This window comes from Lepus europaeus, chromosome 10, assembly GCF_033115175.1.
Source record: "Lepus europaeus isolate LE1 chromosome 10, mLepTim1.pri, whole genome shotgun sequence".
In the NCBI taxonomy this organism is placed as follows: domain Eukaryota; kingdom Metazoa; phylum Chordata; class Mammalia; order Lagomorpha; family Leporidae; genus Lepus; species Lepus europaeus.
The window spans coordinates 86,480,227-86,497,971 of NC_084836.1; the positions used below are offsets into that span (position 1 = coordinate 86,480,227).

Sequence of the window (17,745 nt, forward strand, 5' to 3'; positions counted from 1 at the left end):
CGGTGCACTGCGGCCGGCACACCACGCTGATCAGAAGCCAGGAGCCAGGTGCTTCTCCTGGTCTCCCATGCGGGTGCAGGGCCCAAGGACTTGGGCTATCCTCCACTGCACTCCCGGACCACAGCAGAGTGCTGGCCTGAAAGAGGGGCAACCGGGACAGAATCCGGCACCCCGACCGGGACTAGAACCCGGTGTGCTGGCGCATCAGGCAGAGGATTAGCCTATTGAGCCACGGCGCCAGCCTGAAACTCTTATTTATGTGAAATACATTTTATTTATGTGAAAGACATTTTTCAATGTTAGAAATTAAAATTGAGAAAATAAAAATATTTATAATTCATTTAAAGATAAAAGTAAACATCATGCAGGTTTATATTTTTAGAAATAACTCTATGTTTCAAAGCAAATGAAATATGTATTCAGAAGAGTGGCAATGTATTACAATTTTGCAAATCACTTTAATGTTTGACTTAATCCAAGACAACTAGATTTCTATCCCTGCTTCAGAATTCAATTTGCTCTGATACCTCACATCAAATAGCATCTTCAAAATTCTACATGTGTGAAAGAATGAAAATGAAAATGCAAATCACATCTTAATATCGTTATAGAATGTTTGATCTTTGCGATCTTACAGACTCTATGAAAGAGTTCCTTTAGCATTTTTAAAACTATCGGTATACAGTATACAAAGGTTGATAACCATTTAAAATTCAAAAACGAAAGGAATACTTTAGGAACATCTGTCTAACCTTGGCACAGAAAATGACTGAATAAAGCATAAGAATCAAAATCTTTAATTTATAAAAATATTTTTCTATCAAAACCAAAGTAAAAGCAGAAGCCACACACTTGTGTAGAAGATACTCCTACACAAATATACAAGTAATTACTACCCAGAATACATAAAGAACTGATACAAATCAATGAAAATCAGAATTTAAGATAAAAAAATATATAACTAAGACATTTCAATGAAGAGAAAAATCCAAAAGGCCTAAGTATCTGAAAAGGTAAGCAACTTTGTAGGAGCAGAGAAATTCCAAGGAATGCAGCAAAACATACCATTTTATGTTTATTGGATCAGCAACAGTAATCAAAAACTCTGATAACTGAGAACTCAAAGACCACTAAAAGTAATGTGGCAATACTTTTACAGATACAACAGACACTGCTGTCTACTTGCCACCTGCCTCCCCTTTGTTCCTTTCTAAAGACATCTTATTCAAGTATATCCTTTCGCCCAGAGATGACATTCTTCAGGAGAAACTTTTGCATCGTCTTATATTTTTCCATGATCTTCTTGAAATATCTTCTTTTTTTTTTTACTTACTATTTTTTTTTTTTGACAGGCAGAGTGGACAGTGAGAGAGAGAGACAGAGAGAAAGGTCTTCCTTTGCCGTTGGTTCACCCTCCAATGGCCGCTGCGGCCGGCGCACTGCGGCCAGCACACCGCCCTGATCCGAAGCCAGGAGCCAGGTGCTTCTCCTGGTCTCCCATGCGGGTGCAGGGCCCAAGCACTTGGGCCATCCTCCACTGCACTCCCAGGACATAGCAGAGAGCTGGCCTGGAAGAGGGGCAACCGGGATAGAATCTGGCGCCCTGACCAGGACTAGAACCCGGGGTGCTGGTGCCACAGACAAGAGGATTAGCCTATTGAGCCGTGGCGCTGGCTGAAATATCTTCTTATACCACATTTTCTTTATACGTTCATTCATCAATAGATACCAAAGTTGACTCCATGTCTTGGCCATTGTGAATAGTGCTGAGTAAACATGGAAGTGATTTCATTTCTTTTGGTTATATATCCCATTAGTGAGATAGCTGGATCATTTTTAGTTTTTGAGGAACCTCCACACTGTTTTTCCATAATGGCTGTCCTAACGCTCCCACCAATGGTTTACTGAAATTCCCCTTTCTCCATACCCTTGGTAGCATTTGTTATTATTATTTTCTTTTTTGATAATAAAAATTCTTTTTTTTTTTTTTTTGACAGGCAGAGTGGACAGTGAGAGAGAGAGACAGAGAGAAAGGTCTTCCTTTTGCCGTTGGTTCACCCTCCAATGGCCGCCGCGGCTGGCACGCTGCGGCCAGCGCACCGCGCTGATCAGATGGCAGGAGCCAGGTGCTTCTCCTGGTCTCCCATGGGGTTCAGGGCCCAAGCACTTGGGCCATCCTCCACTGCACTCCCTGGCCACAGCAGAGAGCTGGCCTGGAAGAGGGGCAACAGGGACAGAATCCGGTGCCCCGACCGGGACTAGAACCTGGTGTGCCGGCGCCATAAGGCGGAGGATTAGCCTAGTGAGCTGCGGCACCGGCCTAATGATAATAAAAATTCTAACTAGGGTGATATGATTTGCATTTACTTGGTTATTAATGATGCTAAACATTTTTTTTTTTCATAAACTTGTTGGCCATTTGTAAATCTTTGGAGAAATGTCACCTCATATGCTTTACCCATTGTTAAACCCAAGTATTTGATATTTTTTAAGTTCCTTGTATATTCTGGATGTTAATCCTTTGTTGGATAAGTAGTCCACATGTATTTTCTCACAATCATCCACAAATATTTTCTCACAATCTGCAGATTGTCTGTGTACCCTGTTGATTGTTTCCTTTGCTTTGCAGAAGTTTCTTAGATTGACATAGTCCCATTTGTCTTTTTGCTCTTTGTTCCCTGTGCTTCTGAAGTCTTTTCCAAAATATCATTGTCCATCCCAGTGTCTTAAAGAGCACCCCTGTGTTTTCTTCTGGTAGTTTCACCCTTTCAAGTAGTAATGCTGGATCTTACATCCCTAACTATTGTTTTCTGAAATCCCTGTTTCCCTTGGCTTCTTTGCTCCTTTATTATCTTTTTCAGCTTAAGTAAGAACCTCTGTGAAATAGCAGATATTACTATCTCCATTCTAACATAGCTGCCATACAATTATTGCACAGTAGATGCCAAAGAACTTGTTTTGGGCATTCTAAAGTTGGCATTCAGTCACTCTTTGTGGGAAGTATCCACAGTTCTAATAGAAACAAATCTTATTAAGGGTCAAACAATTTACATTTTTAAAGTATTTTACTGAAGTCACTAGTATGCTCTTTGTATAAATTGATTTTACTGCCATCTAAATCTGAATTACCTGTGAAGGGATGATGATACTGTTTAATCTCTTGCTTTAAAGTTGTTAAATATAACTCAGAACAGAAGGACAAAAAAAGAGAAGGTAGAACAGGCACTCTAGGAAAGTCTTTCAAGTTCAGTGCCTAGTTCATATTGTGTCTTGCTTGGCCAGCTTTTCAACAAATATTATTGGACAGCAAGTTATAGGTCATAAGTTGGATCACTTTGACTACATTCTCTGTTCTCCAAAGACTTTATCTTCTAAAGTTGTTCTATCCACTTTTACATAGATTATAGGTGAGCCAAAAATATCTTAAAACAACTAAATTTGTAGGCTCTTGAGAAATAACAAATGATAAGACACAAAAACCAGTTTTGGTCTGTGTGAGAAGCTCAACAACAATTTAACCAATGCATTTTGGTCTACAAAAGCATATTTGAAATGAGACTGAAAGCTGCTAAGGAAGGAAAGCCTTGAAGAGATAGGAGGAGAAAATCTAATAGGGATGCTAAGAGGAATGCTAAGAGGGAAACAGCAAGTTAATTTGAGGTAAAAAGAGCTTTCATAGGTAGATTTGGGGCTGTTTACCAGTTACTATGGAGGTATATTCAAGCAAGAAAGACATGGGAAACTCTCTAAGAACATTCACAGTACATGCTCCCCTTATCTATCTCTGTAGTGAATTTAGAAGAAGGATCAAAGAGCTTGCTAAATTATAGAGAGTAATGAAGAAGAAGAAATAAGTTCACAGTTTTGGGCAAATTAATAACATCAATACAATGAGACTAGTATTATAATAATGATGATAGTATAAAAACAGTAATAAAGGGGCCGGTGTTGTGCCACAATGGGTTAAGGCACAGCTTGTGAGAACCACAATCCATATCAGAGTGCCAGTTGCTCTGCTTCCAATTCAGCCTGGTAATGTACTTGGGAAAGCAGCCTCTGACACCACCTGGAAGACCCAGATGGAGTTCCTTTCTTATTCCTCCTTCCTCAGCCCGGCCCAGCCCTGGCTGTTGCAACCATGTGGGGAGAGAACCAGCACATGGAAGATCTTTCTGTCTGCCTCTCTCTGTCACTTTGCCTTTCAAATAAATAAATTAATAATTCTTTTTTTAAAAAAAACCAAAGTGATAGAAATCTAAATGTAGACCTAAATAGTAAAGTCTCACTATAAATGAGAAAAAAAGTATGAAAATACAGTGTGTTACCAGTTTGAAGTCTTATGGAAAATGACCTAACTCTGCTTTTTCCTCCTGGACCTTTGAAGGAAGAGCTGACATTTTTCAAAAGTTGCTAGTTTGAAGTTTATGGAAGTCCATGGGACTCCCAAGTACTCTGTTCTGCATTTAGAAATGTATCCCTTGACTGTGAAAGGGTCTCCTCTATAATGCAAGGGGAACTATCTGCCGTAGGAGGATGAAAGCTGACACTTGCCAAGAGAGCCAGGATTAAGTCTTGGCTATTAAATGGGAGTGGTGTGTTTGAGCCACACATCACAGACAAGTCACCTGCACATCCATTAGGAGTGTGAGGCAGCTTTCAGAGCCTTCTGCTTTGTATCCAGGTTAACATTAAGTCTGATGTTGCAGTGTCAGTAGAGCCAACAGAATCATCCAAAATATGAAATCAGAATAAATGCATAGGTGATAACACATGAAATAAAATGCTGCAATATTCAGAGTTCATAGTAATTTCTATCAGAGTACATGAAAGAAAGTATTAAGAAGGAAGCTACATCGGATCAGCGCGGTGCGCCTCAGCACGCCGGCCACAGCGGCCATTGGAGGGTGAACCAACGGTAAAGGAAAACCTTTCTCTCTGTCTCTCTCATTGTCCAGTCTGCCTGTCAAAAAAAAAAAAAAAAAAAAAAAAAAAAAGGAAACAATAACAATTCAGGATGTTTCGTCTACTAAATAATATGCCAAAATCCTAATGTGCATTTCTAATTACATTTGGTTCTTCTTAACCTCACTACTTACTTTGACTAATTCTTTGTTAACAGTATCCCTCATTAATGGACAAATGAATTTGCTCACTCATCAATTATGGAAAAAACACTAATTGCCTCATCAGTACCAAGGATTGATTTTAATGGGAACATACCCTATTTGTACCTTTTTTCTCAATATCTCTAACACAGGATGCTTACAATTTCATTTAAAAAGTGAATGTATGTTTACATAGGAGTTAAGATGCCATGTGCGATGCCCATGTCCCCTATCAGAGTTCCTGCATTCAAGTACCAGTTCTGCTTCTGATTCCAGCTTCCTGCTAACATGCATCTTTAGAGGCAGCAGTGACAGCTCTAATAGTTCAGTCGCTGCCACTGACATGAGAGACCTGGACTGAGTTTCCAGCTCTTTGCTTCTGACTGGCCCTGTACTGTCTGTTATGAGTATCTGAGAAGAGAACAAGCAGCTGGGAGATCGCCATCTAATTTTGTCTGCTTTTGCCTCTTTCAAATAAAGAAATAATGACTACTGTTTTAAGAGAGGAAGCGGAATAACTTGGGAAATTAATTATGCTATTAGAAACTATATATGAGGCCACTGTTAGGCACAGTGGATTGAGCTGCCACTTGCTACACTGGCATCCCATATCAGATTGCCAGTTCAAGTACCAGCCATTCCACTTCCAGGGTAGCTTTCAGCTAATGTGCCTGGGAAGGCAGCCAATCACAGCCCAAGTACTTGGGCCCCTGCTACCTATGTGGAAGAAAATGATTGATTTCCTGGCTCCTGGCTTCAGTATGGCCTAGTCCTGTTTCAGCCATTTGAGGATTGAACCAGCAGAAGGAAGATTCTCATTCTCTCTCTCTCTCCTCCACTCCTACCCCATCTCTGTCTCATTCTATTTTTAAAATAAATAATTTTTAACAAATAAGCCATATATACATTACTTAACTAGAAGAAATAAATTGATTACTAATATCTATTTCCATCAGACTTGTTGCAATCAAGTGGGGATTCACTTGTCAGTTTTCCTATAGCCATTCCATGACACTATTGCCTAAAAATCCATGTCTGATGCAAAAACTACATAATGACCATAAAAAGTAGAAAATGAAAATTTTAATTTCCATATCTGTTATCATCAGACATTTCCAATTTATACCCATATACAAATATTTTCATTACAAATTAGGAAAATACTCCACTTGTTGTTCATAACTTTTTTCACTTAATAAAATTTTGACCTTGTCTCCACATTATCAGTATATGGTTGCACAGACAGTGATCTAAATAACCAGCTTTTCTTGCTGGGCATTTCTGGGCTTTTCAATTTTTCAAGAGCAAAATTAGGATAAAAATGCTTCTAGCTAAATCGTGTATATTTTTGAAGATAACATCTTTGAGGTAAAGTTGGTGCTTCATAGAACTGACACTCAATATATTTGCTACAGTTCTAAGATCTTCAGAGCAGGGTTTTGTTGGCAATTGCCTGCATTTCATAATAGAGTGACGAGTTTGAAGTCCCATCTCCATTACCAATCTAACTTCCTGCTAATGTACACCTCCGGAGGCAACAGGTGATTTCTCAAGTGGTTGAAAATAAAAATAAAATGTGAAAAATTACAGATTGTTCTCCAGATACCATGTACCCTTCAGATACCTGCACCCTCCTTCATTTCCTCCTTTCTCCCCCTATCCCACACATATAAAGGGTCTTCAAAATTCTCATTAAAAATGTATACTATGAAAAACTATGCACGGATGTACAAACATTTTTATAACCCCAATAATGTTTTAATTCCATTTTTACATGAACTTTTTGAAGTGCCCTCATACATATACAGCAATAAAAAAGAACGAAAATCTACCATTTGGGGAAACATGCATGGAACTGAAGGCCATTATGTTTAATGAAATAAGCAAAACACAAAAAGACAAATAGAGTTTCACACTGATAAGTGGAAGCAACAAAAATTGGCTTCATAGAAGTAGACAGTAGAATAGTGATCACTTGGGGTTCCAAAGGACAGAGGATAAACTATGGATGGAGGCTAGATAACAGGTACCAAAATACAGTTAGAATAGAGGAATAAGCTCTGGTGCTCTACAGCACAGTGCAGTAAGTATGGTTATGATTATTTTATATACTTATAAGTAACTAAGTAGAGGAGTTTGAAGATTCTCAACACAAAGAAATGCTAAATATTTAAAGAAATGGAAATTGCAATTACTGTAATTTGGCTACTACATACTGCATATATTCATCAAATTATCACATTGTACCCAATAAATATGTACAATTATTATGTGTCAATCTAAAAATAGGGGAAAAAAAACCAACTGTCAAAATGTGAGTTCTGAGAGGAAGTCTATAAGAAGGAAAAAAAACAAGTACTCAGATATCTTGCAGTGTTTACATGTTTGTTGTTAATATGAAACTGATTGACTTTGAAGTTGCAACTGTCTTTTTTTATGTGTAGGTTTTCTAGATCTGTAACTTTTAATTTCAATATACTTTTAAATTTACAGAACAAAAATTGTGAAGTATATAAAGATGTCCTGTATACTCATCATTCAGTTTCCCCTATTATTAACATCTCATATTGGAAAATTTGTGAAAATTAATGAACTATATACTCAATTTCCCCTATTTTTTTAATACAAATGCCCCTTATCTTTTCCATGCCTCCCAGCCTCTAGAAATAAACATGCTTTCAGACTGAATTTTCCCACAAATGAGAGAGAACATGTAGTGTTTGTATCTGACTTATTTCATTTAACATGATGTCCTCTAGTTCCATCCATTGTGCTGCACATGACAGGAATTCATTTTGTTTGGCTGACTGGTATTCCATTGTGTATACAGACCACATTTTCTGTATCCATTCATCTGATAATGAATATCCTGATCAATTCCATATCTTGGCTAATGAGAAGAGTGCTGCAATAAACATGGTGTAGCAGCCCTCTCTCTGATATAATCATTTCATGTCTTTTGGATATATACACAGTAGTGGGATTGCTGGATCAGTTCTAGTTGGTTTGTGGTTTTTTATTTATTTATTTATTTACTCAAAATACAGAGCAAGAGAGAGAGAGAGATATCTTCCATCCACTGGTTCATTCCTCAAATGGCCAAACCAGAAGTAGGAATTTCATTGAGGTCTCCTATATGGATGGCAGGGGTCCAAGAGCTTGGTTTATCATCTACCGCCTTCCTAGGTACATTAGCAGGGAGCTGGATTGAAAGCAGAGCAGCCAGAACTCGAACCAGTGCTCCAGTACGGGAAGTGAGTATTAAAACTGGCAGTTTAACACACTGAATCACAAGGCTGGCCCTGACTTCCAATTTAAGAAATCTCTATACTTTTTTCCCTACTGGCTATACTAATTCACTTTCCCACTGACACTGTAAGAATACCCAAGAGTACCCCTTTCTCTACCCTTGCCAACATTGGTTACTTTCAGTGTTTTTGATAATAGCCATTATGACAGGGGTGAAGTGGTATCTCACTGTGTTTTGCTTTGCATTTTCCTGACAGCTAGTGATACTGAGAATCTGTCACAGATCTGGTGGCCATTTGTATTTCTTCTTTTGAGAACTCTCTCTTCAGGTCCTTTGCCATTTCTTAACTGAACTGAGTGTGTATGTGTGTGCGCGCGCGTGTGCATGTGAACTGGCAAGCTTTTTGAGTTTCTGATATTTCTGGTTATTAACCCATTGTCATATAACAATCTGGCAAATATTATCTTCCATTCTGTTGGAGGTCTCTTTAACCTATTAATTGTTTCCTTCGCTGTGCAGAAGCTTCTGAATTTGATATAATCCAATTTTTCCAGTTCTGCTTTTGTTGCCTGAGCTTGTAGGGTCTTACCCAAGAAATTATTGCCTACACCTATGCCTTGAAGTGTGTTCCATATGTTTTACCTTTTATGATAAAGCTGGATTGTTTTAAAATTCAAATTTCATGAACTGAGGAGAAAGCCTGACTTACATAGGGGAAATCACTCTCTTAACTTTCCGAAGTTATTTCCTTTCTACTATTGCAGCTGTAAATAATGAACAATCTGTTGCCCTTAAGGAAAAAATACACAAATAAGAATAGCCAAGAAGACAGCATATAAACAATTCAAAATTCCTTACAATAAGTTAACATTTAAAATAATTTACTTTTGATCAGACAGCTACTGCTACTTTCCATGAGAATCTTATTTATCCTTTTTCTTAGAAAACTCTAAAATGGTGGTTGGCATTGTGGTATAGCAAGTAAAGCTGCCACCTACAACACTGGTTTCTCATATGCATGCTGGTTCAAGTCCCAGCTGCTCTACTTCCCTGCTAAAGTGCCTGGGAAAGCAGTGGAAAATGCCCAAATATTTGGGCCCCTGCCACTCCTCGGAGACCCAGATGAAACCCCTGGCTGGTGGCTTCAACATAGCTTAGCCCTGGGTGTTGCGGCCATTTGGGGAATGAACCAGCAGATGGAAGATCTCTCCCTCTGTTTCTGTCTCTGTCTCTCCCCCTCTCTCTGTAACTCAGACACTCAAATAAATAAATATTGTTTTAAAAAGAAAGAAAACTCTGAATAAACCACATATGATACAATGTAGTTCTTTTTCCAAATATGAAAGATTTGCTTGTAAGAAATAAATTATAACAACAATAATGATAACAGTAATGACTTCATTCAAGTACAGTGTATAAAATATTAAAACCATTAGTATTTTACTGCAGCTGAAATTCTAGATAAAGTAAAACTCAGGCAAATGTATTAAAATATGTAAAATCTACTTTCAAAAAAGTTTAGTTAAATTTAAAAATCACCATTAACCTAAGATTTTTGGCATCAAATTCTGACATTTATATTTTACTTGTCCTTTCCTCCTCTTTGGTCAGCTAACAAGCTTTGCTCTTTGTCAGTAAGATACGATCTGATAAGCTTGCTTCTGACTTGCCCCGGGGAAGAAGAGGAGTGACAAGTCTGTTCCTGGGCCACAGAAGAAAACAAAGAGGGGTTGCATGGGAAGCAACATGAATAGTTTGTGGCTTCTATGTAAACAAGAGAATTTAAAAATTACCAAAAGCTCCTCAGATTTCTCCCAAATCAAAATGAATACCTTCACAAAGTGAAAATCTTATATTTACTTTTCAAATATACTCTTGTTTTTTACAACAATGTTTTAAGAATAAAAGTTCATTAACATATAAGTGAATTTTATAATATTTAGGCACTTTTAAAAAAACATATTCTATTTTGACACATATGAAACCCTTCAAAGTATTTGTGACATTGTAGTAATAGTACAGTTTCAATGGCATATAAAAGGAGAGAGAACTTGAATATTGAAAATCATAAATTTTTTTGAAAGATTTATTTCATTTATTTGAAAGACACAGTTACAAAGAGAGAACACACACACACACACACAGTGCTATTCTATCCACTGGTTCACTCTCCAAATGGTCATAATGGCCAGAGCTGAGCTGATCTAAAGCCAAAAGCCAGGAGTTTTTCCAGGTTTCACAGGCAAGTGCAGGGACACAAGAACTTGGGCCATCTTCCACTGCTTTCCCAGGCACATAAGCAGGGAGCTAGATCAAAAGTGGAGCAGCTGAGACTCTAACCAGTGCCCATACAGGATGCCGGCACTACAGGCCGGGGCTTTAACCCACTGCACCACAGCGTCAGCCCCCATAAATTGTTTTAAACTCCAAAAATAATATTAACCACTTAGAGAATGAACCAAATAAGTCTAATTAATGTATAACATATTTGTCATTATCATGCTCACAAAAGTTATTAAATTTATATTTTACCAAAAATTTCCAATGTTAAACATGACTTAATTTTTAAATTATTTTTATTTGGAATAGATAACGTAGTAAAATATTTACTAAGTATAAACAACTGATATTACCTTAAAACCTTGCAAATAATCAATACATAGCAATTCCCAAGGGAAAAGAAAGGTTAATTGTAATAAATCCACTTCTGGTAGACAGGAGAAGAAAACGAAGCCTCCATAGTCATCTATAAATATACATAGTAGAAAATAGCCTCTTGTTCTGGTTTAACTACATTTCTGTCAACATTTAACACTTATGTCCTTAAGTAATCTAGGCTGCAAGGAAATAGCAATCTCTAAAAGAGAGCATCTCAAACACAAGGAGAACTAGAGTCAGTTTCCAGAACAAAGAAAACTATGACAACAGTTTCCAGAAATCTTTCTCTCAGAAAACCTATTTATGTTCCTAAAAATTAGCACCAACACTTCCAAAATACTGAAGTAATAAGACAATGTTTTGCAAGTGATGACTACTTTGGTCCAGATTAAGGCAGTGGCTTGCTATGTTGAGATAATCAAAGGACTTCAGGGCAGACCACTGTGTATCTAAAAAGTACACATCTCAATAATCATTCACATATTGATCTGTTCTTACTAGCCATTAGACATTCCTCTAAGGCTATGTTTCATACTAATCATAGCCAAAGATAAGAAATCTCTCCTTTGATTCGTAATTCAGTCTCAGAATTAGCCTTAGATGCCATTATCTCAAGGTCTGAGCATCCAGAACAGTTAGCAGAAGCATAACTATTTCATTTCCAGAGATAAACTGTTAAAACACACAGCTCCATTTAAAATTAGTGGATTACTTGTTTTGAACTGATCCTGGCCCACTCATCACAATGAAGATAAAAAGCAACTATACACAGATTTTTAGCTCTTTCTTAGTCTGTGCTTCTTGGATTTAGTAGTAAATACTTACATGTGCTACTTAATTTGAAATCCAAAATATAAAAACTAGTTGGGTCCTGGATCTTTGTTTTCACAGATGAGGGAACTGAGGCTCAAAGAGCTAAAGCTCTTTTCCTGCAGAAATGTTACAGGGAGGATGAACTCATTCTGCTTGCTCCAAGTCTCTTTTTTTCAAGGTACACTTTAAAAATTCTTTTACATTTTTTTTTTTTTTTTTCATTTTAAAACACAGTACGAAAGGATGGCAGGGCACTGGCGAGTACAAAGGGTTCAAGGTCACGGCCTACATCAGCTGGAGTTGTACACTGCTCAGCCTTCACATACATGGAGGCCATGCGCAGGGATGGAAGCAAGGATGCAGAGGTTTCTAGCTTTTCACTATCTAGTTGCCTTACGCCACCACTTTTGGCTAAGGATATGAATCACAGCTCCTCCTTTCTTTCCTAGAAAGCCAAGGGGATTCTTTCTTCAGTTTTTTTTTTGTTGTTGTTGTTGTTGTTGTTTTGCTTTTTGTTTAAATCATCTTCTTCCCAATCCCCAAAGTGAAACAGTCTAACTTGAGTGCTGAGGGTGGGCAGGCAGGCAGGCAAGCAGGCAGGGAAATAACACTCTGATTTTGCTTGATTTCTGTTTCAAGTCCTATAATGACAGATCTCATTCCAGTGAAGAATGTTTTGGAAATACAGTTAAAAGGAATATGTGATTGTTTGGAGGGCACATTTTAAGTGTCGACTAATAAAAGGCAAATATCAGAAGAACAGTTTAATTTAGCATTTTTAAAACCTTCTTAGTATTCTAAGGCTTCTGCAACTTGCTAAAATCTAATTATTTCTCCAATACCCTTTGGAATTGTTCACAACGATGTGGTACAATTTCTAACTGGTGCATTAAGCATCTGGCCTGACTTCACAGAATTCCAGATAGCTGAGTGTGCACTCTACATTTTATTAACATCCCATAGGCTCATGCTAAGATATAGTACTGATGTGCTCTGACATGCATCACTACCTGTTGACAGAAAAAAATGGGGCTAGACTTGAGAGGGTCTATGAATAGAAAATCTTTTAAAGATGTTTTGGCAATTTTCACAGAAATTCTGGCTTTAAAAAAGGGAGAAGTAAAAAAGAAGAGAAAATGTACAGCTTCCAGTTTATAAATTTATTAAACATGCCCAAGTTTCAGCATACCAAATACTCTGAAAATGAGCTAATCCTCAGCATCTGTTCTTTCCTTCTCAGACTAACAGTACCCCATTTTCCTTTGGGTCATGCCCTCTCTTCCATTTTGAGCCACATGTTTGAGTGGTGTTGACCTTATCTTCAGCTCCTACCCTGGGCTTAATTAAGTTCAGTAGCCAATCTCCCCATCTTCACATAACCAGATTCTGGAATGAGCATGTGATCAACTTTAAACAAATGAGAAAACATGAATTACCAGACTGCATATAGCAGCTTCTAGAGGAGATTTCTCCACCTTTGAACACTGTGCTATGGGAATATGGTATGAGGAACTACTCCTGGAGAGTCAGAAGCTGCCAAGGGTCCATTGCACATAGCCCAAGTAGGCTGCCAAGAGTGAAAAAAGGCTGAATTGAAAGCCAGAGAGAAACTGTATTCTTGTTGACATATGTTAAACTTTGTCATTTAAACGTGTTGATGTGTATCAAACTTTGCCTGAAACTAGGCTATGCATCCCAACTTCTCAACTACATGAACCATTGGATTCCAATTTTTAACTAGGCAATAAGGTTTGAACTTTGAATCACTTGCAACTAAAATATTCTCAACTGATAATAGTCCAAGATATTTAATATAGCAAAAGCCTAGCTGTTTTTTTTCCCCACAAAACTTTGAAAACTATTTTCATGAAGCATGAAAAAAGAAAGAAAAGTCATCAAGATTGCTTATAAAACTTAAGGGAATTTTAACAAAGTCTAAAATTTCAAAACATTGAAGTTGAGGTGGTTTGGTGATCATCTAGACCTACTAGTTTCTTTTACAGGAGAAGTAGTCAATAAATATGTGTATAATGAACGAACAAATGACTGAGTGAATGAAGTAGTCAAATCTAGACATATTGAAAGACCTGAATTAACTGTTCCATGAAATAACTATGTGTTGTGGTCATTTTCAGCTGGGAGTTAGGCACTGAAAGTCATTTTGGGGTTTTTGTTGTTTGTTGTTATTGTTTACATTTTGCCTGGATAAACAAGTAAATCACGGAGCCTGGGAAACCTGACATCAAGTCCAGTCTCCCCTGCTCTCCATCAAGGAACATCGCACACCTTCTCACAAAAAGAAAATCACAAAATTCTTTGATATGGCAAGTGTAGATAACATTAGGTTTGTTTTTGTTTGTTTGTTTGTTTGTTTTTTGACAGGCAGAGTTAGACAGTGAGAGAGAGAGAGAGACAGAGAGAAAGGTCTCCCTTTTCCATTGGTTCACCCCCCAAATGGCTGCTATGGCCGGCACACTGAGCTGATCCGAAGCCAGGAGCCAGGTGCTTCTCCTGGTCTCTCCCATGTGGGTGCAGGGCCCAAGGACTTGGGCCATCCTCCACTGCCTTCCTGGGCCACAGCAGAGAGCTGGACTGGAAGAGGAGCAACCGGGACAGAATCCGGCGCCCCAACCGGGACTAGAACCCGGGGTGCTGGCGCTGCAGGCAGAGGATTAGCCAAGTGAGCCACGGTGCTGGCCAACATTAGGGTTTTAAAATTGGGATATGGAATTCATTTCCAAGTTACTTAGTTTCAATCTGAAGTGCATTTCTCATGTACCATGTTAGATTCACAGGATAGCCTACAAAGCAAAAGAAATACAAAACAACAACAACTTTTCATCCCAAAATGTCTACTACAACTCAACCATGTGTTAAGTCCTGGGAACATGGAACTGACAAGCATGAGGACAACAGTAAAACAAATCAGTAAAAAAGTCTGCGCTCTCCACTTCCATCACTATTTCACAGCTACAGAGCTACTTCAACAAGAAATTGAAAAGTATGAAAATTCTGTTAGTTGGTCCTCTCTTACATCCTCTTGTGTATTCTTCTCCCACTTCTTTTTTTTAATTTATTTATTTATTTATTTATTAATTTATTTATTTGCCAGAGTTAGACAGTGAGAGACAGAGAGACAGAGAGAAAGGTCTTCCTTCCGTTGGTTCACCCCCAAAATGGCCGCCACGGCCGGAGCTACGCCGATCTGAAGCCAGGAGCCAGGTGCTTCCTCCTGGTCCCATGCAGGTGCAGGGCCCAAGCACTTGGACCATCCCTGGTGGGCCACAGCAGAGAGTTGGACTGGAAAAGGAGCAACCTGGACTAGAACTGGCACCCATATGGGATGCCGGCGCCACAGGCGGAGGATTAACCAAGTGAGCCACGGTGCCAGCCCCCCTTCTCCCACTTTTTAATGCCCTTCTTATTCCAGTTGTTCAGATGCACCCATCTTAATGTCAGCCACCACTTAACTTTACTGAGTGGTTTGAGTCAGGCATTGAGGTAATAAACACAAGAAATTTAGTAATTTGGCTGCAGTCATGTGGCAAAGCCAAGATGGATACCAGGTATGCTAGACTCCAAAGCCCATGCTCTTCCACATTATACTACACTTGCTCCTGCACACCAAGCTGTCCTTCCTGCAGTGGCCTCTCCCTTCCTACTGCAGCCTAAAAAGCTTCATGCCAAAGATTACCAGCCTCCATTCCATTGCAAACAGGGCTGATATTCCCTTATGGTAGCCGGTCTCCAAAAAAAAAGAAAGTAAAGAAAAGAAAAAAAAAAAAAAAAAGGAGAGAAGCAATCTATTTGAAATAGCTCATGATAACTCTTAACCTTTCCAGGGGTGGTGCGTACTATTTGAAAAGGGGCATCTACTGCTATAAGTTCACCTATAACTGGCAGCATTTCAGGTCACTGATAAGAGCAAGAGGGGGAAAATGGAGGCAGCAAAAGAGCATGTATTTTTTGACAGGGTAAGACAATGGAGGTTTAGTAAGAGTTTGCCTCCAGAGTCAGTACCTCTAGTAGAAATTAGCTTTTTCACAATTTATTGTCTTCTATATTTTAACCCATAAGATGAAAGATAAAAAAAGTAACAATACATAATTATCATTCAATAAATTCTTGTTGCCATTATTTGCCACATGATGAAACCAAAGCCCAGAGCAGGTAATACGAAGTCATATAACAAATGGCAGCCTGGAGAATGAAAACCTCAGAATGCCTAACTCCCACGATAGTTTACTTTCTTTTAGATACCTATAAATCAAATTGTCCATTTATCTTTCTTTTCTGTTGAAGGACTGCCTGAATGGAGAAAAATCGATTAAATATGTATATAAACCCATAGGAATTTGGCTAGGCAAAAATTTTCCTTTTGAATGGAACCAACTCCCATATGAAAATGACTTCTAGAAAGAATTATTTCATAAAATAATTTAATCCATGTGTTTGTTTTGCAGTAACAGAAAAGAATCCACCCATTCTTAAGAGATTATCTACTAGTCCCGCCTCCCTATTCTCTCCAAAAATACAGCAGCTGCATCTCAGTTTAACCTATACTATCTCACAGCACTAAGAAGTTGGCTTTTCTGTAAATTTTAAATTTTAAAACTCCCGTATTTAATGCTCTGTTTTCTGAGGCCACAAAAGTGTCATCTCAGGACAATAGGGGTCATACACCTCTTATCAAGGATTCACCTTCTGCTTTGATATGCTCCATTCTTGAGGGGGAACTCATAAAGTCAATCAGCTATCAAATAAGCATTTAAACATAAAACTCACTTCAAAGAATGAAGTGAATGAAGAGGCCATAATCAAACCCTCCTGGGAAAGACAATTAGTGGGCCTCCTTTAGAAACAAACATTCAGAGGAACTTTAAAAAAAACAAAAACAAAAAAACAAAACAGGAGAAAATCAAGAATCTAAGAATAAAGCAAATGAAGATATTAAAGAAAATCACTCTCCAGGTAAATCAACAACATTGAAATGTGACATATGCTTAATGGAAATCTTACAAGCCCAAAGAAATTGTTGCCCAAGCAGCAGAAACCACTCTATGGAAATCAAACAAAAATGAAAGTCTACAATCCTGTTAACTAGTTGTAGAAATTTATAATCTCATGTCTTGCAATTGTGTGGTGTTTATTAATTTATCTAAATTAAAATAACAATTTAATCTAGGCAAAAGTCCTCTGAAAGATTTTTTTTTCTTAAGATGTTTATATGTGAACCCATGCTCCAAGATGCAAGAACTTATTAGAGAGAAAATATTCTATTAATGTTTTATTTAATACTCTTTCATTTAAAAAAAGCATTTATTGGGGATCCTTTAGTATGAATACTATATCTACTAAGTTATAAAGAAGTGGACATATAGTAGAAGTAAAGGAAACGTTCTTTCTTAATGTAGTTTTATTTTATATATTTGAAAGGTAGAGTGACAGAGAAAAGAGAGAAAGAGACAGAGAGACAGATCTTTCACACACTGGTTCACTCTAAAATTGTTCCAACTTCCAGGTCTGGGCAGGCCAAAGCCAGGAGCCCAGAATTCCATCAGAGACTCCCTTATGGGTGACTAGGGCCCAAGCACTTGAGCCATCATCTGCTGTCTCCCAGGCACATCAGGAGAGAACCGGATTGGAAATGGAACAGCCAGGACTCAGAACCAGTGCTCTGACTTGAGAGGCCACCTGGGGCTTAACCCTCTGCACCACAACACTGGCTGCTGGGAAACATAATTTCACTTTCTAAAACAGACATAGAACAATAACTTAATTCTTCACCTCTAAAAGTTATCTGTTGGCATTCCTATTCTTCTTGCCTTAAATGATTTGCTTACTTATTTGAAATTGCTCTTTGCCAAATAAATATTCATGTTTGGGGTTACTGGCCTTCATCTTCCACGATTATCATAT

General features: G+C 38.1%; 1 protein-coding gene across 1 annotated transcript in view; it reads right to left on the reverse strand.

Annotated features, from left to right (window-relative positions):
- LOC133768127 (ADP-ribose glycohydrolase MACROD2-like) overlaps window positions 1-17,745 on the reverse strand; it is a 728,541-nt gene that overhangs the window by 341,919 nt on the left and 368,877 nt on the right. The window lies entirely within an intron of this gene.